At 50.6% G+C, this 25,668-nt stretch overlaps 1 protein-coding gene across 1 annotated transcript in view; it reads right to left on the bottom strand.

Annotated features, from left to right (window-relative positions):
• LOC132406661 (uncharacterized) overlaps positions 1-25,668 on the bottom strand; it is a 177,954-nt gene that overhangs the window by 16,888 nt on the left and 135,398 nt on the right. Inside the window, exon 2 of the transcript XR_009516217.1 lies at positions 4,920-4,964. The gene's annotated coding sequence lies outside the window, so the exon portion shown is untranslated. The remainder of the gene's footprint in view (positions 1-4,919; positions 4,965-25,668) is intronic.

A 25,668-nucleotide genomic window follows, 5' to 3' on the forward strand; every position in this document is an offset into this window, starting at 1 on the left:
CACTATTACCCTGCCATCCTCCCCTACGTGTAATACGCTCACTATCAGCCTCCCATTCTCTCCTCATGTAATACAACACTCACTATCTGCCTACCATATTCCCCTCCGTGTAATACAACACTCACTATCAGCCTACCATCCTCCACTCGGTGTAATACAACATACGCTATCAGCCTACCATCCTCCCCTTCTGTAATACCACACTCACTATCAGCCTACCATCCTCCCCTTTGTGTAATACACCACTCACTATCAGCCTACCATTCTCCCCTCTGTGTAATACACCACTCACTATCAGCCTACCATCCTCCCCTCGTCTAATACAACACTCACTATCTGCCTACCCTATTCCCCTCCGTGTAATGCAGCATTCACTATCAGCTTACCATCCTCCCCTCCAGTGTAATACAACACTCGCTATCAGCCTACTATCCTCCCCTTTGTGTAAAGCAACATTCTCTATCAGCCTACCATTCTTCCCTCTGTGAGGGGAGGATGGTCATCGGTCTGAAGGCAGGTCATCGTTCTGAGGGCCGGTCATCGGTCAGAGGGCAGGTCATCGTTCTGAGGGCAGGTCATCGGTCTGAAGGCAGGTCATCGATCAGAGGGCAGGTCATCGTTCTGAGGGCCGGTCATCGATCAGAGGGCAGGTCATCGTTCTGAGGGCCGGTCATCGATCAGAGGGCAGGTCATCGTTCTGAGGGCCGGTCATCGGTCAGAGGGCCGGTCATCGGTCTGAAGGCAGGTCATCGTTCTGAGGGCAGGTCATCGGTCTGAGGGCAGGTCATCGGTCTGAAGGCAGGTCATCGATCAGAGGGCAGGTCATCGGTCTGAGGGCAGGTCATCGGTCTGAGGGCAGGTCATCGGTCTGAGGGCAAGTCATCGGTGTGAGGGAAGGTCATCGATCAGAGGGCAGGTCATCGGTCTGAGGGCAGGTCATCGGTCTGAGGGCAGGTCATCGGTGTGAGGGAAGGTCATCGATCAGAGGGCAGGTCATCGGTCTGAGGGCAGGTCATCAGTCTGAGGGCAGGTCATCGGTCTGAAGGCAGGTCATCGATCAGAGGGCAGGTCATCGGTCTGAGGGCAGATCATCGGTCAGAGGACAGGTCATCGATTTGAGGGCCGGTCATCGGTCAGAGGGCAGGTCATCGATCTGAGGGCCGGTCATCGGTGTGAGGGAAGGTCATCGGTCAGAGGGCAGGTCATCGATCTGAGGGCAGGTCATCGATCTGAGGGCCGGTCATCGGTGTGAGGGAAGGTCATCGGTCTGAGGGCAGGTCATCGGTCTGAGGGCAGGTCATCGATCTGAGGGCCAGTCATCGGTGTGAGGGAAGGTCATCGGTCAGAGGGCAGATCATCGGTCAGAGGACAGGTCATCGATCTGAGGGCCGGTCATCGGTGTGAGGGAAGGTCATCGGTCAGAGGGCAGATCATCGGTCTGAGGGCCGGTCATCGGTCAGAGGGCAGATCATCGGTCTGAGGGCCGGTCATCGGTCTGAAGGCAGGTCATCGGTCTGAGGGCAGGTCATCGGTGTGAGGGAAGGTCATCGGTCAGAGGGCAGGTCATCGGTCAGAGGGTCGGTCATCGGTCAGAGGGCAGGTCATCGGTCAGAGGGCAGGTCATCGGTCAGAGGGCAGGTCATCGATCTGAGGGCAGTTCATCGGTCTGAAGGCAGGTCATCGGTCTGAGGGCAGGTCATCGGTCTGAGGGCCGGTCATCAGTCAGAGGGCAGGTCATCGATCTGAGGGCCGGTCATCGGTGTGAGGGCAGATCATCGGTCTGAAGGCAGGTCATCGGTCAGAGGGCAGATCATCGGTCTGAGGGCAGGTCATCGGTCAGAGGGCAGGTCATCGGTCTGGTCATGGATCAGAGGGCAGGTCATCGGTCTGAGGGCAGGTCATCGATCAGAGGGCAGGTCATCGGTCTGAGGGCAGATCATCGGTGAGAGGACAAGTCATCGATTTGAGGGCCGGTCGGTGTGAGGGAAGGTCATCGGTCTGAGGGCAGGTCATCGGTCTGAGGGCAGGTCATCGATCTGAGGGCCGGTCATCGGTGTGAGGGAAGGTCATCGGTCAGAGGGCAGGTCATCGGTCAGAGGGCAGATCATCGGTCAGAGGACAGGTCATCGATCTGAGGGCCGGTCATCGGTGTGAGGGAAGGTCATCGGTCAGAGGGCAAATCATCGGTCTGAGGGCCGGTCATTGGTCTGAGGGCCGGTCATCGGTCTGAAGGCAGGTCATCGGTGTGAGGGAAGGTCATCGGTCTGAGGGCAGGTCATCGATCAGAGGGTAGGTCATCGGTCTGAGGGCAGATCATCGGTCAGAGGACAGGTCATCGATCTGAGGGCCGGTCATCGGTCAGAGGGCAGGTCATCGGTCAGAGGGCAGGTCATCGGTCAGAGGACAGGTCATCGATCTGAGGGCCGGTCATCGGTCTGAGGGCAGGTCATCGGTCAGAGGACAGGTCATCGATCTGAGGGCCGGTCATCGGTCTGAAGGCAGATCATCGATCTGAGGGCAAGTCATCGATCTGAGGGCAAGTCATCGATCTGAGGGCAGGTCATCGATGTGTGGGAAGGTCATCGGTCTGAAGGCAGGTCATCGGTCTGAAGGCAGGTCATCGATCAGAGGGCAAGTCATCGATCTGAGGGCAAGTCATCGATCTGAGGGCAGGTCATCGGTCTGAGGGCAGATCATCGGTCAGAGGGCAGGTCATCGATCTGAGGGCCGGTCATCGGTCAGAGGACAGGTCATCGATCTGAGGGCAGGTCATCGATCTGAGGGCAGATCATTGGTCTGAAGGCAGGTCATCGGTCTGAGGGCAGGTCAGCGATCTGAGGGCAGATCATCGGTCAGAGGGCAGGTCATCGGTCTGAAGGCAGGTCAGCGATCTGAGGGCAGGTCATCGGTCTGAGGGCAGGTCATCGGTCTGAGGGCAGGTCATCGGTCTGAGGGCAGGTCATCGATCAGAGGGCAGGTCATCGGTCTGAGGGCAGGTCATCGGTCTGAGGGCAGGTCATCGATCAGAGGGCAGGTCATCGGTCTGAGGGCAGGTCATCGATCAGAGGGCAGGTCATCGTTCTGAGGGCAGGTCATCGGTCTGAGGGCAGGTCATCGATCAGAGGGCAGGTCATCGTTCTGAGGGCAGGTCATCGGTCAGAGGACAGATCATCGGTCAGAAGGCAGGTCATCGATCAGAGGGCATGTCATTGGTCTGAAGGCAGGTCATCGGTCTGAGGGCAGGTCATCGATCTGAGGGCAGGTCAGCGATCTGAGGGCCGGTCATCGGTCTGAGGGCAGGTCATCGATGTGAGGGAAGGTCATTGGTCTGAGGGCAGGTCATCGGTCTGAGGGCAGCACAGAAAGTGTCGGAGGAACTGAACAGCTCAGGCAGCACCTGTGAGGGAAATGGACAACTGAAGACCCTTCATCCGGATTGAAAGAGAGGGGAGATGGGAGGTGGATGCAACAGACTATCTCCCCTCTCTCTACACGTTGGTTGTGTGAGCACTTTCTGTGCACAAGGTGCCAGTGGCATTCGTCCATTGGGCAATACACCCTTTCTGGGGGAGTGGTGGCAGCAGAGAGGACACAGGAATTCAGGAGCTGCTCAGACAGGCAGAGAATGCAGTGATAGTGATCAGGTGTACGCAGGTGGGTTTAGTCTAACTTGGCATTGTCGGGCCAAAGGTCTGTTCCTGCGCTGTACTTTTCTGTCATTTATGTGTTTGAGGGACTGGGTCACACAAGTCCCGAGTGTTTGATGGATCCTTTCCCTCAGAGTCGTCACTGTGTCCATCAGCATGTAGTGCTGCTGTCTGGAAGCACCTTGTTGTACTCAAAGACCAGCAAATCTCAGGCAGACTGAAGTATCGCGGAGCTTCCAGCAGCACTGGATGTGGAAAGGCCAGTTGCTGGGGATGTCAGTCAGACTGGGTGAGTCCGCACATTTCAATCTCCCGAATGTCATCAGCGATGGCTCAGAGAAAAGTTTGCAAAAGTCACCAGGTTTTCCCGTTGTGAAACGTGGCCCTGTCCAACGTTAAACATTAACGAGTTCATTACTGTGGAATGTAGAAGAATGTGGGGGATTCTCATTGAAAACTAACCAGATGTTGAAAGGACTAGATAGGGTAGATGTGGAGAATATGTTTCCTGTGGTGAGGGTATTCAGAACTAGAGGGCACAGCCTCAAATGTGGGGGGCGACCTTTTAGAATAGAGATGAAGAGGAATTTTTTTAGACAGAGAGTAGTGAATCTGTGGAATGCTCTCACACAGACTGTGGTGGAGGACAAGTCTGTGGGTAAATTTAAAATGAAAGTTGATAGGTTCCAGATCGGTCAGGGCATCAAAGAATATGCCAAGAAGGGAGGTGTATGGAGTTGAGTGGATTCCGGGATCAGCCATGATGGAATGGCGGAGCAGATTTGATGGTCTGAATGGACTAATTCTGCTCCTAATTCTTATGTTTGCTTGTTTGCTTGCAGTGTTGAATGGGCCTGTTCCATATTAACTCAAAACAAAGAAATAAAATTTAAAATTCTGCCACAGGCTGCCTGACCTGGACAACCCATATTGTGGATGCCATGATCCAAATTCATGTTTGTTAAGCAAATTAATTTTTCATGCTTTTATGTCCTTTGAAAAGATACTTGACTACCATGTTCTGGCAAAATCTTTCAGGTATATGGGATTCTCTCTTGCAAAACTACATAGAACCACACAATACAGAAGGGAATTATTTTCCAAAGATTTGGTTCCAGTGCCCAGCTCTTTGCCCAAGACCCCACATAATTTCCCTATAAATGGAAGATCAGGCTTGAAAGAGAATGCCTTTTCCAAGTTAGAAGGAATTAATGAGACTCAACATGGAGACTTCACCTGTTCAAAAACTCAGCTTGTCTGTCAAATTCGTACCTGGGAAGAGCTGGTAATTAGGCTGCATCCTTGACTTCAAAGACTCTGCAAAAAAGGTTCGAATTTTCGAGTTACATTAGCCACCTTCCAATCCTCAGGAACTAATCCAGAATCTAAAGAGTATTAAAAAATTATCACTAATGCATCCACTATTTCTTGGGCTACTTCCTTAAGCACTCTGGGATGCAGACCATCTGGCCCTGGGGATCTATCTGCCTTTAATCCCTTCAATTTTTACCTAAGATTATTTATGTCCTCCTTAGTGAAGACAGAACCAAAGTAATTATTCAAGTGGTCTGCCATGTCCTTGTTCCCCATGATCAATTCACCTGTTTCTGACTGTAAGGGACCTACATTTGTCTTAACCAACCTTTTTCTTTTCACATATCTATAAAAGCTTTAACAGTCAGTTTTTATGTTCCCTGCCAGCTTTCTCTCATAATCTTTTTTCCCTTTCCTAATTAAGCCCTTTGTCCTCCTCTGCTGGTCTCTGAATTTCTCCCAGTCCTCAGGTGTACCACTTTTTCTGGCTAATTTGTATGTTTCTTCTTTGGACTTGATACTATCCTTAATTTCCCTTGTCAGCCACGGGTGCACTACCTTCCCTGGTTTATTCTTTTGCCAAACTGGGATGAACAATTGTTGTAGTTCATCCATGCGTCAAATGCTTGCCATTGCATATCCACCATCAACCCTTTAAGTATCATTTGCCAGTCTATCTTAGCTAATTCAAGTCTCATACTTTCAAAGTTACCCTTCTTTAAGTTCAGAAGCTTTGTTTCTGAATTAACTATGTCACTCTCCATCTTAATGAAGAATTCCACCATATTATGGTCACTCTTACCCAAGGGGCCTGGCACGACAAGATTGCTAACTAACTCTTCCTCATTGCTCAATACTCAATCTAGAATGGCCTGCTCTCTAGTTGGTTCCTCGACATGTTGGTTCAGAAAACCATCCCGCATACATTCCAAGAAATCCCCTTCCTCAGCATCCTTACCAATTTGGTTCACCCAATCTATGTTTAGATTGAAGTCACCCATTATAACTACTGTTCCTTTATTGCATGCATTTCTAATTTCCTGTTTAATGCCATCCCCAACCTCACTACTACTGTTAGGTGGCCTGTACACAACTCCCACCAGCGTTTTCTGCCCCTTACTGTTATGCAGCTCTAACCTCCAGGCTAATGTCCTTCCTTTCTATTGTGTTAATCTCCTCTCTAACCAGCAACGCTAACCCGCCTCCTTTTCTTTCCTCCTGAATATTGAATATCCCTGGATGTTGAGCTCCCATCCTTGGTCACCCTGGTGCCATGTCTCTGTGATCCCAACTATACCATATTCATTAATAACTATCTGCACATTCAATTCATCCACCTTGTTACGAATGGTCCTCACATTGAAACACAAAGCCTTCAGGCTTGTTTTTACAACACTCTTAGCACTTGTACAATTATGTTGAAAAGTGGCCCTTTTTGATTTTTGCTCTGGTTAAGATTTAAGTTTTTTTTGATGTGTAAACATATTATGGCTTAGGTAGTAGGCAATATACCTTCTTTTTATAAATGCAGCTCTGTAATGGTAGAAGTTCTGTTTAACTTTTTTATGTATAGCAAGGGTGGCTTGGAGTTGGGTAGTGGGAGGATGGAGTGGCAACTAACTTAATACGATTCTACTATGGGTGCTTTTTCTTAATTGTTATGAACTGTACATTTGAAATCTTTGTTTTGCAGAGTATAAACTTGTTTTTTAATTATTTTTCGTTTTGTCACACTGTAGAAACTCATTAAAAAAAACAAAATGGCATAAAACCGCGGGAAAGGTTTCACTGTCACGGTCTCTCTGTAGGAGCGGTGTCTGGGTTACGGTTAGAGGAGGTGTCACCGTTAACGTAATGGTCTCTCTGTAGGAGCGGTGTCTGGGTTACGGTTAGAGGAGGCGTCACCGCTAACGTAATGGTCTCTCTGTAGGGGCGGTGTCTGGGTTACGGTTAGAGGAGGCGTCACCGCTAACGTAATGGTCTCTCTGTAGGGGCGGTGTCTGGGTTACGGTTAGAGGAGGTGTCACCGCTAACGTAATGGTCTGTCTGTAGGAGCGGTGTCTGGGTTATGGTTAGAGGAGGCGTCACCGTTAACGTAATGGTCTCTCTGTAGGAGCGGTGTCTGGGTTACGGTTAGAGGAGGTGTCACCGCTAACGTAATGGTCTCTCTGTAGGAGCGGTGTCTGGGTTACGGTTAGAGGAGGTGTCACCGCTAACGTAATGGTCTCTCTGTTGGGGCGGTGTCTGGGTTACGGTTAGAGGAGGTGTCACCGCTAACGTAATGGTCTCTCTGTAGGAGCGGTGTCTGGGTTACGGTTAGAGGAGGTGTCACCGCTAACGTAATGGTCTCTCTGTAGGAGCGGTGTCTGGGTTACGGTTAGAGGAGGTGTCACCGCTAACGTAATGGTCTCTCTGTAGGGGCGGTGTCTGGGTTACGGTTAGAGGAGGTGTCACCGCTAACGTAATGGTCTCTCTGTAGGGGCGGTGTCTGGATTACGGTTAGAGGAGGCGTCACCGCTAACGTAATGGTCTCTCTGTAGGGGCGGTGTCTGGGTTACGGTTAGAGGAGGTGTCACCGCTAACGTAATGGTCTCTCTGTAGGAGCGGTGTCTGGGTTACGGTTAGAGGAGGTGTCACCGCTAACGTAATGGTCTCTCTGTAGGAGCGGTGTCTGGGTTACGGTCAGAGGAGGTGTCACCGCTAACGTAGGAGCAGTGTCTGGGTTACGGTTAGAGGAGGTGTCACCGTTAACGTAATGGTCTCTCTGTAGGAGCAGTGTCTGGGTTACGGTTAGAGGAGGTGTCACCGTTAACGTAATGGTCTCTCTGTAGGAGCGGTGTCTGGGTTACGGTTAGAGGAGGTGTCACTGCTAACGGAATGGTCTCTCTGTAGGAGCGGTGTCTGGGTTATGGTTAGAGGAGGCGTCACCGCTAATGTAATGGTCTCTCTGTAGGGGCGGTGTCTGGGTTACGGTTAGAGGAGGCGTCACCGTTAACGTAATGGTCTCTCTGTAGGAGCGGTGTCTGGGTTACGGTTAGAGGAGGTGTCACCGCTAGCGTAATGGTCTCTCTGTAGGAGCGGTGTCTGGGTTACGGTTAGAGGAGGTGTCACCGTTAACGTAATGGTCTCTCTGTAGGAGCGGTGTCTGGGTTACGGTTAGAGGAGGTGTCACCGCTAACGTAATGGTCTCTCTGTAGGAGCGGTGTCTGGGTTACGGTTAGAGGAGGTGTCACCGCTAACGTAATGGTCTCTCTGTAGGAGCGGTGTCTGGGTTACGGTGAGAGGAGGCGTCACCGCTAACGGAATGGTCTCTCTGTAGGAGCGGTGTCTGGGTTACGGTTAGAGGAGGCGTCACCGCTAACGTAATGGTCTCTCTGTAGGAGCGGTGTCTGGGTTACGGTTAGAGGAGGTGTCACCGCTAACGTAATGGTCTCTCTGTAGGAGCGGTGTCTGGGTTACGGTTAGAGGAGGCGTCACCGCTAACGTAGGAGCGGTGTCTGGGTTACGGTTAGAGGAGGTGTCACCGCTAACGTAATGGTCTCTCTGTAGGAGCGGTGTCTGGGTTACGGTTAGAGGAGGCGTCACCGCTAACGTAATGGTCTGTCTGTAGGGGCGGTGTCTGGGTTACGGTTAGAGGAGGCGTCACTGCTAACGTAGGAGCGGTGTCTGGGTTACGGTTAGAGGAGGCGTCACCGCTAACGTAATGGTCTGTCTGTAGGAGCGGTGTCTGGGTTACGGTTAGAGGAGGCGTCACCGTTAACGTAATGGTCTCTCTGTAGGAGCGGTGTCTGGGTTACGGTTAGAGGAGGTGTCACCGCTAACGTAATGGTCTCTCTGTAGGAGCGGTGTCTGGGTTACGGTTAGAGGAGGCGTCACCGCTAACGTAATGGTCTGTCTGTAGGGGTGGTGTCTGGGTTACGGTTAGAGGAGGTGTCACCGCTAGCGTAACGGTCTCTCTGTAGGAGCGGTGTCTGGGTTACGGTTAGAGGAGGTGTCACCGTTAACGGAATGGTCTCTCTGTAGGAGCGGTGTCTGGGTTACGGTTAGAGGAGGTGTCACCGTTAACGGAATGGTCTCTCTGTAGGAGCGGTGTCTGGGTTACGGTTAGAGGAGGTGTCACCGTTAACGTAATGGTCTCTCTGTAGGAGCGGTGTCTGGGTTACGGTTAGAGGAGGTGTCACCGTTAACGGAATGGTCTCTCTGTAAGAGCGGTGTCTGGGTTACGGTTAGAGGAGGTGTCACCGCTAATGTAATGGTCTCTCTGTAGGGGCGGTGTCTGGGTTACGGTTAGAGGAGGTGTCACCGCTAACGTAATGGTCTCTCTGTAGGAGCGGTGTCTGGGTTACGGTTAGAGGAGGTGTCACCGCTAACGGAATGGTCTCTCTGCAGGGGCGGTGTCTGGGTTACGGTTAGAGGGGGCGTCACCGCTAACGTAATGGTCTGTCTGTAGGGGCGGTGTCTGGGTTATGGTTAGAGGAGGCGTCACCGCTAACGTAATGTTCTCTCTGTAGGAGCGGTGTCTGGGTTACGGTTAGAGGAGGTGTCACCGCTAACGGAATGGTCTCTCTGTAGGGGCGGTGTCTGGGTTACGGTTAGAGGAGGCGTCACCGCTAACGTAATGGTCTCTCTGTAGGAGCGGTGTCTGGGTTACGGTTAGAGGAGGTGTCACCGCTAGCGTAATGGTCTCTCTGTAGGAGCGGTGTCTGGGTTACGGTTAGAGGAGGTGTCACCGCTAACGTAATGGTCTCTCTGTAGGAGCGGTGTCTGGGTTACGGTTAGAGGAGGCGTCACCGCTAACGTAATGGTCTCTCTGTAGGAGCGGTGTCTGGGTTACGGTTAGAGGAGGCGTCACCGCTAACGTAATGGTCTCTCTGTTGGGGCGGTGTCTGGGTTACGGTTAGAGGAGGTGTCACCGCTAACGTAATGGTCTCTCTGTAGGAGCGGTGTCTGGGTTACGGTTAGAGGAGGCGTCACCGCTAACGTAATGGTCTCTCTGTAGGAGCGGTGTCTGGGTTATGGTTAGAGGAGGCGTCACCGCTAACGTAATGGTCTCTCTGTAGGAGCGGTGTCTGGGTTACGGTTAGAGGAGGCGTCACCGCTAACGTAATGGTCTCTCTGTAGGAGCGGTGTCTGGGTTACGGTTAGAGGAGGTGTCACTGCTAACGTAATGGTCTCTCTGTAGGAGCGGTGTCTGGGTTACGGTGAGAGGAGGTGTCACCGCTAACATAATGGTCTCTCTGTAGGAGCGGTGTCTGGGTTACGGTTAGAGGAGGTGTCACCGCTAACGTAATGGTCTCTCTGTAGGAGCGGTGTCTGGGTTACGGTTAGAGGAGGCGTCACCGCTAACGTAATGGTCTCTCTGTAGGAGCGGTGTCTGGGTTACGGTTAGAGGAGGCGTCACCGCTAACGGAATGGTCTCTCTGTAGGAGCGGTGTCTGGGTTACGGATAGAGGAGGTGTCACCGTTAACGTACTGGTCTCTCTGTAGGGGCGGTGTCTGGGTTACGGTTAGAGGAGGCGTCACCGCTAGCGTAACGGTCTCTCTGTAGGAGCGGTGTCTGAGTTAAGGTTAGAGGAGGCGTCACCGCTAACGTAATGGTCTCCCTGTAGGAGCGGTGTCTGGGTTACGGTTAGAGGAGGCGTCACCGCTAACGTAATGGTCTCTCTGTAGGAGCGGTGTCTGGGTTACGGTTAGAGGAGGTGTCACCGCTAACGTAATGGTCTCTCTGTAGGAGCGGTGTCTGTGTTACGGTTAGAGGAGGTGTCACCGCTAGCGTAATGGTCTCTCTGTAGGAGCGGTGTCTGGGTTACGGTTAGAGGAGGTGTCACCGTTAACGTAACGGTCTCTCTGTAGGGGCGGTGTCTGGGTTACGGTTAGAGGAGGCGTCACCGTTAACGTAATGGTCTCTCTGTAGGAGCGGTGTCTGGGTTAAGGTTAGAGGAGGTGTCACCGCTAATGTAATGGTCTCTCTGTTGGGGCGGTGTCTGGGTTACGGTTAGAGGAGGTGTCACCGCTAACCGAATGGTCTGTCTGTAGGAGCGGTGTCTGGGTTACGGTTAGAGGAGGTGTCACCGTTGACGTAATGGTCTCTCTGTAGGAGCGGTGTCTGGGTTACGGTTAGAGGAGGTGTCACCGCTAACGGAATGGTCTCTCTGCAGGAGCGGTGTCTGGGTTACGGTTAGAGGAGGTGTCACCGCTAACGGAATGGTCTCTCTGCAGGGGCGGTGTCTGGGTTACGGTTAGAGGGGGCGTCACCGCTAACGGAATGGTCTGTCTGTAGGAGCGGTGTCTGGGTTACGGTTAGAGGAGGTGTCACCGCTAACGTAATGTTCTGTCTGTAGGAGCGGTGTCTGGGTTACGGTTAGAGGAGGCGTCACCGCTAACGTAATGTTCTCTCTGTAGGAGCGGTGTCTGGGTTACGGTTAGAGGAGGTGTCACCGTTAACGTAATGGTCTCTCTGTAGGAGCGGTGTCTGGGTTACGGTTAGAGGAGGTGTCACCGCTAACGGAATGGTCTCTCTGCAGGGGCGGTGTCTGGGTTACGGTTAGAGGAGGCGTCACCGCTAACGTAATGGTCTCTCTGTAGGAGCGGTGTCTGGGTTACGGTTAGAGGAGGTGTCACCGCTAACGGAATGGTCTCTCTGTAGGGGCGGTGTCTGGGTTACGGTTAGAGGAGGCGTCACCGTTAACGTAATGGTCTCTCTGTAGGAGCGGTGTCTGGGTTACGGTTAGAGGAGGCGTCACCGTTAACGTAATGGTCTCTCTGTAGGAGCGGTGTCTGGGTTACGGTTAGAGGAGGTGTCACCGCTAGCGTAACGGTCTCTCTGTAGGAGCGGTGTCTGAGTTAAGATTAGAGGAGGCGTCACCGCTAACGTAGGAGCGGTGTCTGGGTTACGGTTAGAGGAGGTGTCACCGCTAACGTAATGGTCTCTCTGTAGGAGCGGTGTCTGGGTTACGGTTAGAGGAGGTGTCACCACTAACGTAATGGTCACTCTGTAGGAGCGGTGTCTGGGTTACGGTTAGAGGAGGCGTCACTGCTAACGTAATGGTCTGTCTGTAGGAGCGGTGTCTGGGTTACGGTTAGAGGAGGCGTCACCGTTAACGTAATGGTCTCTCTGTAGGAGCGGTGTCTGGGTTACGGTTAGAGGAGGCGTCACCGCTAACGTAATGGTCTGTCTGTAGGAGCGGTGTCTGGGTTACGGTTAGAGGAGGCGTCACTGCTAACATAATGGTCTGTCTGTAGGAGCGGTGTCTGGGTTACGGTTAGAGGAGGCGTCACCGCTAACGTAATGGTCTGTCTGTAGGAGCGGTGTCTGGGTTACGGTTAGAGGAGGTGTCACCGCTAACGTAATGGTCTCTCTGTAGGAGCGGTGTCTGGGTTACGGTTAGAGGAGGCGTCACCGCTAACGTAATGGTCTCTCTGTAGGAGCGGTGTCTGGGTTACGGTTAGAGGAGGTGTCACCGCTAACGTAATGGTCTCTCTGTAGGAGCGGTGTCTGGGTTACGGTTAGAGGAGGTGTCACCGCTAACGTAATGGTCTCTCTGTAGGAGCGGTGTCTGGGTTACGGTTAGAGGAGGTGTCACCGCTAACGTAATGGTCTCTCTGTTGGGGCGGTGTCTGGGTTACGGTTAGAGGAGTCGTCACCATTAACGTAATGGTCTCTCTGTAGGGGCGGTGTCTGGGTTACGGTTAGAGGAGGTGTCACCGCTAACCGAATGGTCTCTCTGTAGGAGCGGTGTCTGGGTTACGGTTAGAGGAGGTGTCACCGCTAACGTAATGGTCTCTCTGTAGGAGCGGTGTCTGGGTTACGGTTAGAGGAGGCGTCACCGCTAACGTAATGGTCTCTCTGTAGGGGCGGTGTCTGGGTTACGGTTAGAGGAGGTGTCACCGTTAACGTAATGGTCTCTCTGCAGGAGCGGTGTCTGGGTTACGGTTAGAGGAGGCGTCACCGCTAACGTAATGGTCTCTCTGTAGGAGCGGTGTCTGGGTTACGGTTAGAGGAGGTGTCACTGCTAATGTAATGGTCTCTCTGTAGGAGCGGTGTCTGGGTTACGGTTAGAGGAGGTGTCACCGTTAACGTAATGGTCTGTCTGTAGGAGCGGTGTCTGGGTTACGGTTAGAGGAGGTGTCACCGCTAACGTAACGGTCTCTCTGTAGGAGCGGTGTCTGGGTTACGGTTAGAGGAGGCGTCACCGTTAACGTAATGGTCTGTCTGTAGGAGCGGTGTCTGGGTTAAGGTTAGAGGAGGCGTCACCGCTAACGTAATGGTCTCTCTGTAGGAGCGGTGTCTGGGTTACGGTTAGAGGAGGTGTCACCACTAACGTAATGGTCACTCTGTAGGAGCGGTGTCTGGGTTACGGTTAGAGGAGGCGTCACTGCTAACGTAATGGTCTGTCTGTAGGAGCGGTGTCTGGGTTACGGTTAGAGGAGGCGTCACCGTTAACGTAATGGTCTCTCTGTAGGAGCGGTGTCTGGGTTACGGTTAGAGGAGGCGTCACCGCTAACGTAATGGTCTGTCTGTAGGAGCGGTGTCTGGGTTACGGTTAGAGGAGGCGTCACTGCTAACGTAATGGTCTGTCTGTAGGAGCGGTGTCTGGGTTACGGTTAGAGGAGGCGTCACCGCTAACGTAATGGTCTGTCTGTAGGAGCGGTGTCTGGGTTACGGTTAGAGGAGGTGTCACCGCTAACGTAATGGTCTCTCTGTAGGAGCGGTGTCTGGGTTACGGTTAGAGGAGGCGTCACCGCTAACGTAATGGTCTCTCTGTAGGAGCGGTGTCTGGGTTACGGTTAGAGGAGGTGTCACCGCTAACGTAATGGTCTCTCTGTAGGAGCGGTGTCTGGGTTACGGTTAGAGGAGGTGTCACCGCTAACGTAATGGTCTCTCTGTAGGAGCGGTGTCTGGGTTACGGTTAGAGGAGGTGTCACCGCTAACGTAATGGTCTCTCTGTAGGAGCGGTGTCTGGGTTACGGTTAGAGGAGGCGTCACCGCTAACGTAATGGTCTCTCTGTAGGGGCGGTGTCTGGGTTACGGTTAGAGGAGGTGTCACCGTTAACGTAATGGTCTCTCTGCAGGAGCGGTGTCTGGGTTACGGTTAGAGGAGGCGTCACCGCTAACGTAATGGTCTCTCTGTAGGAGCGGTGTCTGGGTTACGGTTAGAGGAGGTGTCACTGCTAATGTAATGGTCTCTCTGTAGGAGCGGTGTCTGGGTTACGGTTAGAGGAGGTGTCACCGTTAACGTAATGGTCTGTCTGTAGGAGCGGTGTCTGGGTTACGGTTAGAGGAGGTGTCACCGCTAACGTAACGGTCTCTCTGTAGGAGCGGTGTCTGGGTTACGGTTAGAGGAGGCGTCACCGTTAACGTAATGGTCTGTCTGTAGGAGCGGTGTCTGGGTTAAGGTTAGAGGAGGCGTCACCGCTAACGTAATGGTCTCTCTGTAGGGGCGGTGTCTGGGTTACGGTTAGAGGAGGTGTCACCGCTAACGTAATGGTCTCTCTGTAGGGGCGGTGTCTGGGTTACGGTTAGAGGAGGTGTCACCGCTAACGTAATGGTCTCTCTGTAGGGGCGGTGTCTGGGTTACGGTTAGAGGAGGTGTCACCGCTAACGTAATGGTCTCTCTGTAGGGGCGGTGTCTGGGTTACGGTTAGAGGAGGCGTCACCGCTAACGTAATGGTCTCTCTGTAGGGGCGGTGTCTGGGTTACGGTTAGAGGAGGTGTCACCGCTAACGTAACGGTCTCTCTGTAGGGGCGGTGAACTCAACAGGTCAGGCAGCATCTATGGAAGAAGTAAACAGTCAACAGCTCCTTTTCCAGCATTTGCAGAATCCCTAGTGTTCTGGAAAACAGTGACAGGCATTCCATCATTCATGAATGGGAGACAACAGGGCTGTTCGTTGTTGTTGATAAGTTGTTGCTTTCTGTGACCTTATAGGAAGAAGGCAGGATGACTAGTTTGAAAGTGACAATATTTGAATGGTGGATTAAACTCAGCGGATCAAATGGCCTGATTCTGCACCTCTGTCTTATTGTCTTATGATCAAGGAAGAAATAGCTAGTCATTCAGAAATGAGAGGTCCTGGAGTCTCCCAGCCTCCTGGACGAACATATCTGCACCTGGTGTGCCGAGCTGCAGCTCCTAAGGGACCGAGTTCAGGAACTGGAGCTGCAGCTCGATGACCTTCACCTGGTCAGGGAGAGTGAGGAGGAGGTGACAGAGAGGAGTTACAGGCAGGTGGTCACATCGGGGCCATGGGAGACAAACAAGTGGGTAACAATCAGGAGGGAGAAGGGGAAGAGTCAGGTACGAGAGAGTACCCCCCTGTGGCTGTACCCCTTGACAATAAGTACTCCTGTTTGAGTACTGCTGGGGGGGGGTGGGTCGGGGACAGCCTACCTGGGGGAAGTGACAGTGGCCGTGCCTCTGGCACAGAGCCTGGCCCTGTGGCTCAGAAGGGTAGGGAAAGGATGAGAAAGGCAGTAGTGATAGGGGACTATATAGTTAGGGGATCAAATAGGTGATTCTGTGGACACAGGAAAGAAACTCGGATGTTAGTTTGCCTCCCAGGTGCCAGGGTCCGGGATGTTTCTGATCGCGTCCACGATATCCTGCAGAGGGAGGCAGAACAGCCAGAGGTCGTGGTACATTCTAGTACATTCTAGGTAGGAAAAGGGAAGAGGTCCTGAAAATAGACCACAGGGAGTTAGGAAGGAAGCTGAGAAGCAGGATCTCAAAGGTAGTAATCTCGTGATTACTGCCTGTGTCACGTGACAGTGAGTATAGGAATAGGATGAGGTGGAGGATAAATGTTTGGCTGAGGGATTGGAGCAGGAGGCAGGGATTCAGATTTCTGGATCATTGGGACCTCCTTTGGGGCAGATGTGACCTGCACAAAAAGGGCAGGTTGGATTTGAATCCCAGGGGGACCAATATCCTGGTGGGGAGCTTTGCTAAGGCTACTGGGGAGAGTTTAAACTAGAATTGTTGGGGGGTGGGAACAGAACTGAAGAGAATGGGGAAGAGGAGGTTGGCTCACAAATAGAGAAAGCTTGTAGACAGCGTGAGAGGGAGGATAGGCAGGTGATAGAGAAGGGACGTGCTCAGACCGAAGGATTGAGATGTGTCTATTTTAACGCAAGGAGTGTTGTGAACAAAGCGGATGAGCTTAGAGCATGGATCAGTACTTGGAGATATGATGCGGTGGTCATTACAGAGACTTGGATGGCTCAGGGACAGGAATGGTTACTTCAAGTGCCGGGTTTTATATGTTTCAGAAAGGACAGGGAGGGAGGCAAAAGAGGTGGGGGCATGGCACTGTTGATCAGAGATAGTGTCACGGCTGCAGAAAAGGTGGATGCCATTTAGGGATTGTCTATGGAGTCTCTGTGGGTGGAGGTTAGGAACAGGAAGGGGTCAATAACTTTACTGGGTGCTTTTTATAGGCTGCCCAATAATAACAGGTATATCGAGGAGCAGATAGGGAAACAGATCCTGGAAAGGTGGAATAATAACAGAGTTGTCGTGATGGGAGATTTTAATTTCCCAAATATCGATTGATATCTCCCTAGAGTGAGGGGTTTAGATTGGGTGGAGTTTGTTAGGTGTGTTTAGGAAGGTTTCTTGACACAACATGCAGATAAGCCTACAAGAGGACAGGCTGTACTTGATCTGGTATTGGGAAATGAACCTGGTCAGGTGTCAGATCTCTCAGTGGGAGAGCATTTTGGAGATAGTAATCATAATTCTATCTCCTTTAGAATAGCGTTGGAGAGAGAGAGAGAGAGAGGAACAGACAAGTTAGAAAACCATTTAATTGGAGTAAGGAGAATTATGAGGCTATCAGGCAGGAAATTAGAAGCTTAAATTGGAAACAGATGTTCTCAGGGAAAAGTACAGAAGAACTGTGGCAGATGTTCAGGGCAGAGTAGTGTGGAGTTCTGCATAGGTATGTCCCAATGAGACAGGGAAGTTATGGTAGGGTACAGGAACCAGGGTGTACAAAGGCTGTAATAAATCTAATCAAGAAAAAAAGAAAAGCTTACAAAAGGTTCTTAGAGCTAGATAATTTTAAAGATCTAGAAGATTGTAAGGCTAACAGGAAGGAGCTTAAGAAGGAAATTAGGAGAGCCAGAAGGGGCCATGAAAAGGCCTTGATGGGCAGAATTAAGGAAAACTCCAAGGCATTCTACAAGTATGTGAAGAGGATAAGATGTGAAAGAATAGGACCCATCAAGTGTGATAGTGGAAAAGTGTGTATGGAACCAGAGAAGATATCAAAGGTGCTTATTGAATACTTTGCTTCAGTATTCACTACAGAAAAGGATCTTGGTGATTGTAGTGATGACTTGCAGTGGACTGAAAAGCTTGAGCATGTAGATATTAAGAAAGAGGATGTGCTGGAGCTTTTGGAAAGCATCAAGTTGGATAAGTCATCGGGACCCGATGAGATGTACCCCAGGCTACTGTGGGAGGTGAGGGAGGAGATTGCTGAGCCTCTGGCAATGATCTTTGAATCATCAATGGGGACGGGAGAGGTTCCAGAGGATTGGAGGGTTGCAGATGTTGTTCCTTTACTCAAGAAAGGGAGTAGAGAAAGCCCAGGAAATTATAGACCAGTGAGTCTTACCTCAGTGGTTGGTAAGTTGATGGAGAAAATCCTGAGAGTCAGTACTTATGAACATTTGGAGAGGTGTAATATGATTACATGGCATGGCTTTGTCAGGGGCAGGTTGTGTGTTACGAGCCTGATTGAATCTTTTGAGGATGTTACTAAACATGTTGATGAAGGAAGAACAGTAGATGTGGTGTATATGGATTTCAGCAAGGCATTCGATAAGGTAACCCAGGCAAGATTTATTGAGAAAGTAAGGAGGTATGGGATCCATGGGGACATTGCTTTGTGGATCCAGAACTGGCTTGCTTACAGAAAGCAAAGAGTGGTTGTAGATGGGTCATATTCTGCATTGAGGTCAGTCACCAGTGGAGTGCCTCAGGAATCTGTTCTGGGACCCTCACTCTTCGTGATTTTTTATAAATAACCTAGATGAGGAAGTGGAGGGATGGGTTAGTAAGTTTGCTGATGACACAAAGGTTGGGGGTGTTGTGGATAGTGTGGAGGGCTGTCAGAGGTTACAGAGGGACATCGATAGAATGCAAAACTGGGCTGAGAAGTGGCAGACGGAGTTCAACTCAGATAAGTGTGAAGTGATTCATTTTGGTAGATCAAATATGATGGCAGAATATAGTATTAATGGTAAGACTCTTGACAGTGTGGAGGATCAGAGGGATCTTGGGGTCTGAGTCCATAGGATGCTCAAAGCTGCTGCGCAGGTTGACTCTCTGGTAAAGGAGGCATACGGTGTGTTGGCCTTCATCAATCATGGGATTGAGTTTAGGAGCGGAGAGGTAATGTTGTAGCTATATAGGACCCTGGTCAGACCCCACTTGGAGTACTGTGCTCAGTTCTGGTTGCCTCACTACAAGGATGTGGAAGCCATAGAAAGGGTGCAGAGGAGATTTACAAGGATGTTGCCTGGAATGGGGAGCATGCCTCATGAGGATAGATTGAGTGAACTCAGCCTTTTCTCCTTGGAGGATGAGAGGTGACCTGACAGAGGTGTAGAAGATGATGAGATGAATTGATCGTGTGGATAGTCAGAGGCTTTTCCCTGGGGCTTTAATGGTTGCCGCAAGAGGACACAGGTTTAAGGTGCTGGGGAGTAGGTACAGAGGACATGTCAGGGGTAAATTTTTTACTCAGAGAGTGGTGAATGTGTGGAATAGGTTGCCAGAAACGATGGTCGAGGCGGATACGAAAGGGTCTTTTAAGAGACTCCTGGATAGGTACATGGAGCTTAGAAAAACAGAGGGCTATGGGTAAACCTAGTAATTTCTAAGGTAGTGACATGTATGGCACAACTTTGTGGGCCGAAGGACCTGTACTATGCTGTAGGTTTTCCATGTATAAAAGTTGAATGATATCAAACCACTCCAACATGACTTTTATGAATGGTAAGTCATGTTTGACAAATTTGTTAGAATCCTTTGGGCAAATAATTTGCAGGGGAACATGTATTTGGATTCTCAGAATGAATTTGACAAAAGAAGTAGGCTCACAAGATGCATCGTGTGCTGAGAAAATGTGTCAGCATTGACTGAAAGTTGGCTATTGCATAGAGTAAAGCAAATTTCTTCAGGCTATAGGAATATACTGTAACTAATGGAGTGTCCCAAAGATCACATCTTGGCCCACAGTTACTTAGGATTAAGTACAGAGGTACAGTAAACAAACTGTTTTGCATGCCATCCATTCAGATTGATTCGTCTCACCAGTACATTGAGTTAGTATGAAAGAACAGCAATCACAAAATGCAGAATAAAGAGTCACGGTTGGAGATGTAACACCCTGGTTAAGATCTTACTATTCGATGGAGTCCAAGAGGGGGAATACTACCGGCGATTGGTGACTAGGAGTTGGCGCTGTGCGTGCATTGGACACATCAGCTTTTGGCAAAGTTGAACTCCAACCTGTGCACGTTTGACTGCTTTAGTTATGATGGGCCCTTCTGTTTGTTTCTATTTTTTTCTTTCTTCTTTAATAACAGTTTGGTTAAGTTAACGTTTATAAATATGCTTTCTTTATAATTGCAGGCGGCGTATCATCAGTTATTTCTTGCCAATTGCATGGGTCAGTATTCGCAAAGATCAGGGTTCAGGTGGGCCAGACATCCCAACTTCTCGGTTTTGGTGGGACCCAAGTCATACCGACCCTAGACACACGGAGTCTGCAAACAGTGTTTTCCTAATGCTGTGTCCAGTGGTTGTAAGCGAGCTGCATCTCTAAAAGCAGCCAGTAAAAAAGGGATTTCACTGTGGGGCTCCTCCGGGATTTGATCCGTTGAATACCGTGTAATTGCTCTAAGAATTGATGAAGTAGTTTCTGTGTTTAAGCCTGTGTTAAAGTAATGTTTGGGAAAGTGATTATAGATGCCGCAGGGATTAAGCGTGGTGTGATTCAAAGAGATTACTCCTACCTAAGGATAGCATTCTGAGTGGGTTGGATATCTGCAGCCCAGATTCATTATTGATTAGGGTTTTCAGTACTGATGAAGATTCAGGGAAAGGTACAATCATGGACCGGTAGTTTGAGTGAACAGTGGACAAAGATGTTGTTTTAGTTCAGTTCAGACTAGCAACGGTGTATCGGGAGTGGGCCTGCCTGCCTGTGATGTTCGGACAGGCAGGGCCCTGGACCGGCCGTACGCTCAGGGAAGAGGGATGGTGCCAGATCGGGAGTTGAGTCTTCTGTAGCTGAGGGCGGAGACTTTAAAGACAATCACTCTTGTTTCTGTGGAGTGAGGGGAAGGGGTGGTCTGGTGTGCGGGTCTAATGAGCCCTCCAGTGAGGGGCGAACATTCTGAGTTGGTATCAGCAATTATGTACCTGGCCGATAAATGGCACAGTGCACTGGCAGAGCGTCCAAGTTACCATAGGCTGAGAATGTTCTCGGCGTTAAGCCCACCCCGAGGGGAGGAGGGATATGAGAGTTGGGCAGAGCAGACATCTCAGATACTGGATGAGAGGCAGTGCTCTGATAACGTCAAAAGACAGCCACTGGTAGAGAGCCTAAAAGGTCTGGCTTCTGAGGTGGCGAGGTCCTTGAAGGCAGAGAACCAATTGGCCACAAGTGTTAGAAACCATTTTTGGGACAACTGGAAGCCATTTAGGAGCATACTTCAGGAGAAGGGGGAGAAATTTCTGCCTACATTTTTCGCCAGAGAAGCAGCTGCTTTGCTTGTGCCGTAAAGAGGCCATTCAGCTGGCTGAGGGACAGACCACGTGGCAAATGGTGCACCGTCATGTAATAGGATGGTTTTAAGCCTCCAAGTGGTGTTTGTTGAGCAGATGAGAGGAGGAGAATGCGATGGAGGATAGGAGGCCTCTGTCAGCAAGGTACAGCCTCTGTTGCTCAAGCAACCCCTGATGTCACACAGGGCTTTACAGGATTTCGTGAAAGAATTTAGAGTCGAGGTATCTGCCATAACAAAGCTGATGGGGAGCCAGACTCACTGGTGGGGTGTGTTAGGCAGACGGCTGCTACTGAGTAGGGTCCCCCAAAGAGGGCAGCGACTGTTAATGTCTGTTACAACTGTGGTCAGGGCGGGCATTTCAAGGAGGAGGATGAAGAATGGGGAAACCTTCGGAAAGTGAACAGAACAGAAGGGGGAAGTCGGGAAACTAGAGAGGGAATGGCCTGGCATCTCAGGGGAATACGTTCTAATCAATGTGTCAAGGAAAACACCGAAGTGCAAAACCCTACTCCTGAAGACTTAGTGGGGCCAGGCTCCAGTGCGTCCCTGCAGTTCAAGGTGTATATGCTAGAGCCACTCTTGCCTCAGGTTCTCAGGTTATTCTGCTGTGCAGCCCCTTCTACAAATGCTATTTGACACATTTACCATTGACTCTACTCAGTGCCCTAGAAATTTGGGACCCTAGTATTGATGACTACCCATGTGATGGTTACTTGTCGTTGAAGCTGGATTCTTCAGAGGCAGATTTTGGGGTAACTGAGGTCCTTGATGCGTTAGTGCTGGACCCGGTTGAGAAGGGTGAAGCTTCCATTCTTGCGGGAACAAAAACTCCTATTGTGAGGAGGCTGATGGGAGCCTGCAGGGAGAGAATTGGAGAGAGAAAACCTTGTCCTTTCAGCTGGTGTTCAGAACTGTTTCTGAGAAAGAACAAGCCCGTCCTAGGCTGGGTAAAGAGCACAAACGAGGAACTGTGTGGTACATCTGGACCAAACCTCCTTTCCTGTAGCTAGAGTGACAGGAAATCCCAAATTTCCAGGAATGCCTGATCCCGAGGCCCTCCTGGTGGATGCTCCGAAAGACCACGAAGAGCAGTCACGCTTACCCAGTGGGGTACTCATGAGGCCGAACTGCAGAAACCATTGGCTGTGTGCTTAAGCAGGGTGACGGTAAGAGTGAGGCCACCCTCGGGCAGGGGTTGCTGATGGCACAGCTTTTCCCAGTGGCCAAACCAGGAGAGAAGCAAACTCCTGGATCAGGAAAGTTGACAGCCAAGCCCTTCAACTTTGGTGACTCCTCGTTACCTGAGGGTTGGAAAAGGATACTTACTGACAGAGAAGATGTTAAAGCTTGAAGATTCTTTTCTACAGACGAGTTTGATGTCAGTTATTCCAAGAGTACTCAGCACTTGCCGGTAGTGATATATGATACCCCTTTCAGAGAAAGGTCTCGACAGTTATCACCAACAGAGGTGGTAAACGTTTGCATCATCTGCTGAAGCCGAAGGAAGCTGGGATTATCACTGAGTCATGGAGTCCCTATACATCACCCATAGTGGTGGTGAGCAACAAGAATGGGAAGGTGCATTGACTATCGGACACTAAACTGACGCACAGTCCCCGACCAGAATACTGTTCCACTGACGGAAGACGCAGTGGCCTGCCTGAGTGGAGTGAAATGGTTCAGTGTGCTGGACTTGAGGAGTGGACATTATCAGATACCCATGAGTGAAGCCTACAAAGAGAAGACAGATAGAGGTGGTGACCACGTGGCCGAGGCCCAAGAATGCGAGTGTTCTATGCTCATTCCTTGGGTTCTGTGGTACTACCAGAGGTTCATGAAGGACTACTCCAAAGTGAATCACCCTTCGAATCAGCTTCTGTGCTGCTACCCTCTCTTGGGGAAGAAAGGGAGGAGGACAAAAGGAGAGGAGGGGAAAGTGTATCTTAGCCCTTCCGACCCTTCCAGAGCAAGCTGGGATACAAAATATGAGAAGATCTTCCAGTCACTAAAGCACCTGTATTGGCCTTTGCAAACCCCCAGTTGCCATATGTACTACACACTAACACCAGCTGAGAGGGTTTAGGGGGCATTCTATATCAGGATCAGGGCACAGGGTTGAGACCTGCTGCGTCTGTCAGCTGGAGTTTGTCACCCTCTGAGCGAAACTACCCCTCGCACAAAGTGGAGTTTCTGGCATTGAAATGAGTTGTGGTGGATCAGGTGTAAGAGAGATAAGGGACCGACCCTCGTAGGCGGGCTCTTCCACTGTGTATGTCAATGGCATGATTTACAGTACTCCTTGACCTCTCGCTTTATTCGGGGCCAGTAGAACTGATCTGGTACCAATGCCGAGGTCTTGTCAAACCCCAGATGACCTAAATCATCATGAAGTGACTTCACACAGAAGTGTGGACAGGCTCCATGGAGGGCATGAGCTGAGCTGTGTACACAACTCTCTACAGTTTCTTCTAGGCAGGGGGCAGAGCAATTGCCACACCAAGCTGTGCTAGGATGCATTGATACGATTTGGTGAGAGTCAATGGGAATATGCCACATTTCTTTAGCCTCCTGAGGAAGTAGAGGCACTGGTGAACTTTTGTGACCATGTGTCTACATGGATGGATCAGGACAGGCTAATGTATACCCTTAAGAAATTTGGCAGCTATGCCTGCTACGTCAAACAGTCTAGGTTCCAAGCCTACACTGGGGGTCGCCCCTCACTTCTCCTGTGGTACCTCAACGACCGCATTGGTGCTGCTTCCTGCACCCAAGCGGAGTTGGTTATCCACTTTGCGTCCAACCTCTGTCTCTATCTCAGGAGACAGCTTATCTACTGACCCGTGGACTCTCACAGCTACCTAGACTACACCTCTTCCCACCCCGTTACTTGCAAAAACACCATCCCCTTCACTCAATGCCTCGGGTGAGGTGACCCTTCAGCTGTGAGTCTATTGGGGTCATATACAGTGGTTGGTGCTTGCAGTGCAGTCTCCTGTATATTGCTGAGACCTGACGTAGATGTGGAGACTGCTTTGTCAAGCACCAAGCCCACCAGAAAAAGTGGGATCTCCCAGTGGCCACCCATGTTAATGCACTTCCCATTCGGATGTGTCTATCCACAACTTCCGCTCCTGTGCAGTGAGGCCACACTCAGGCTGGGGGAACAAACAGACAGACAGACATACTTTATTGATCCCGAGGGAAATTGGGTTTCATTACAGTCGCACCAACCAAGAATAGTGAAGGAATATAGCAATATAAAACCTTAAATAATTAAATAATAATGTAAATAATGCCAAGTGGAAATTAGTCCAGGACCAGCCTATTGGATCAGGGTGTCTGACACTCCGAGGGAGGAGTTGTAAAGTTTGATGGCCACAGGCAGGAATGACTTCCTGTGACGCTCAGTGTTGCATCTCGGTGGAATGAGTCTCTGGCTGAATGTACTCCTGTGCCTAACCAGTACATTATGGAGTGGATGGGAGACATTGTCCAGGATGGCATGCAACTTGGACAGCATCCTCTTTTCAGACACCACCGTCAGAGAGTCCAGTTCCACCCCCACAACATCACTGGCCTTACGAATGAGTTTGTTGATTCTGTTGGTGTCTGCTACCCTCAGCCTGCTGCCCCAGCACACAACAGCAAACATGATAGCACTGGCCACCACAGACTCGTAGAACATCCTCAGCATCGTCTGGCAGATATTAAAGGACCTCAGTCTCCTCAGGAAGTAGAGACAGCTCTGACCCTTCTTGCAGACAGCCTCAGTGTTCTTTGACCAGTCCAGTTGATTGTCAATTCATATCCCCGGGTATTTGTAATCCTCCACCATGTCCACACTGACCCCTTGGATGGAAACAGGGGTCACCGGTGCCTTAGCCCTCCTCAGGTCCACCACCAGCTCCTTAGTCTTACACCTATATTCTGTCTGCGTAGCCTCAAACTTGATGGCATGAACATTAATTTCTCAAAATTCCAGTAATGCCCCCCTTCACTATTCCCCATTCCCTTTTCCCTCTGTCATCTTACCTTCTTGCCCCCCCCATCACCTCCCTCTGGTGCTCCTCCCCTTTTTCTTTCTTCCATGGCCTTCAGTCTTCTCCTGTTAGATTCCACCTTCTCCACCCTGTATCTCTGTCACCAATCAACTTCCGAGCTCCTTACTTCATCTCATCCCCTTCCGTTTTCACCAGAGGTTTCTCTCTCCCCTTGCACCACCTTTTAAACCTACTCCTCAGCATCCTGAAGGTTTCGCTCCGAAACGTCAACCGTAATCTTTTCCATCAGTACTGCCTGGCCAACTGAGTTCCTCAAGCATTTTGTGTGTTCCCAGATCGGAGATGTTAACTGCTTTTCACTCTGCACAGATGCTGCCCGACTTCTTCAGAGTTTCCAACAGTTTTCTGTTTTTTCTGTTTTCCTTTCCTGCTTGAGACAGGAAGTCACCTCACTCACTGTGACTGTGGACTGTGGGCTGATCGTGACTGTGGACTGTGGACTGATCGTGACTGTGGACTGTGGGCTGATCGTGACTGTGGACTGTGGGCCGATCGTGACTGCGGGCTGATTGTGACTGTGGGCTGATCGTGACTGTGGACTGATCGTGACTGTGGGCTGATCGTGACTGTGGACTGTGGACTGATCGTGACTGTGGGCTGATCGTGACTGTGGACTGTGGGCTGATCGTGACTGTGGACTGTGGCCTGATCGTGACTGTGGGCTGATCGTGACTGTGGACTGATCGTGACTGTGGGCTGATCGTGACTGTGGACTGTGGACTGATCATGACTGTGGACTGTGGACTGATCGTGACTGTGGACTGTGGACTGATCGTGACTGTGGACTGTGGACTGATCGTGACTGTGGGCTGATCGTGACTGTGGACTGTGGACTGATCAT

This window comes from Hypanus sabinus, chromosome 17 (assembly GCF_030144855.1).
Source record: "Hypanus sabinus isolate sHypSab1 chromosome 17, sHypSab1.hap1, whole genome shotgun sequence".
In the NCBI taxonomy this organism is placed as follows: Eukaryota; Metazoa; Chordata; class Chondrichthyes; order Myliobatiformes; family Dasyatidae; genus Hypanus; species Hypanus sabinus.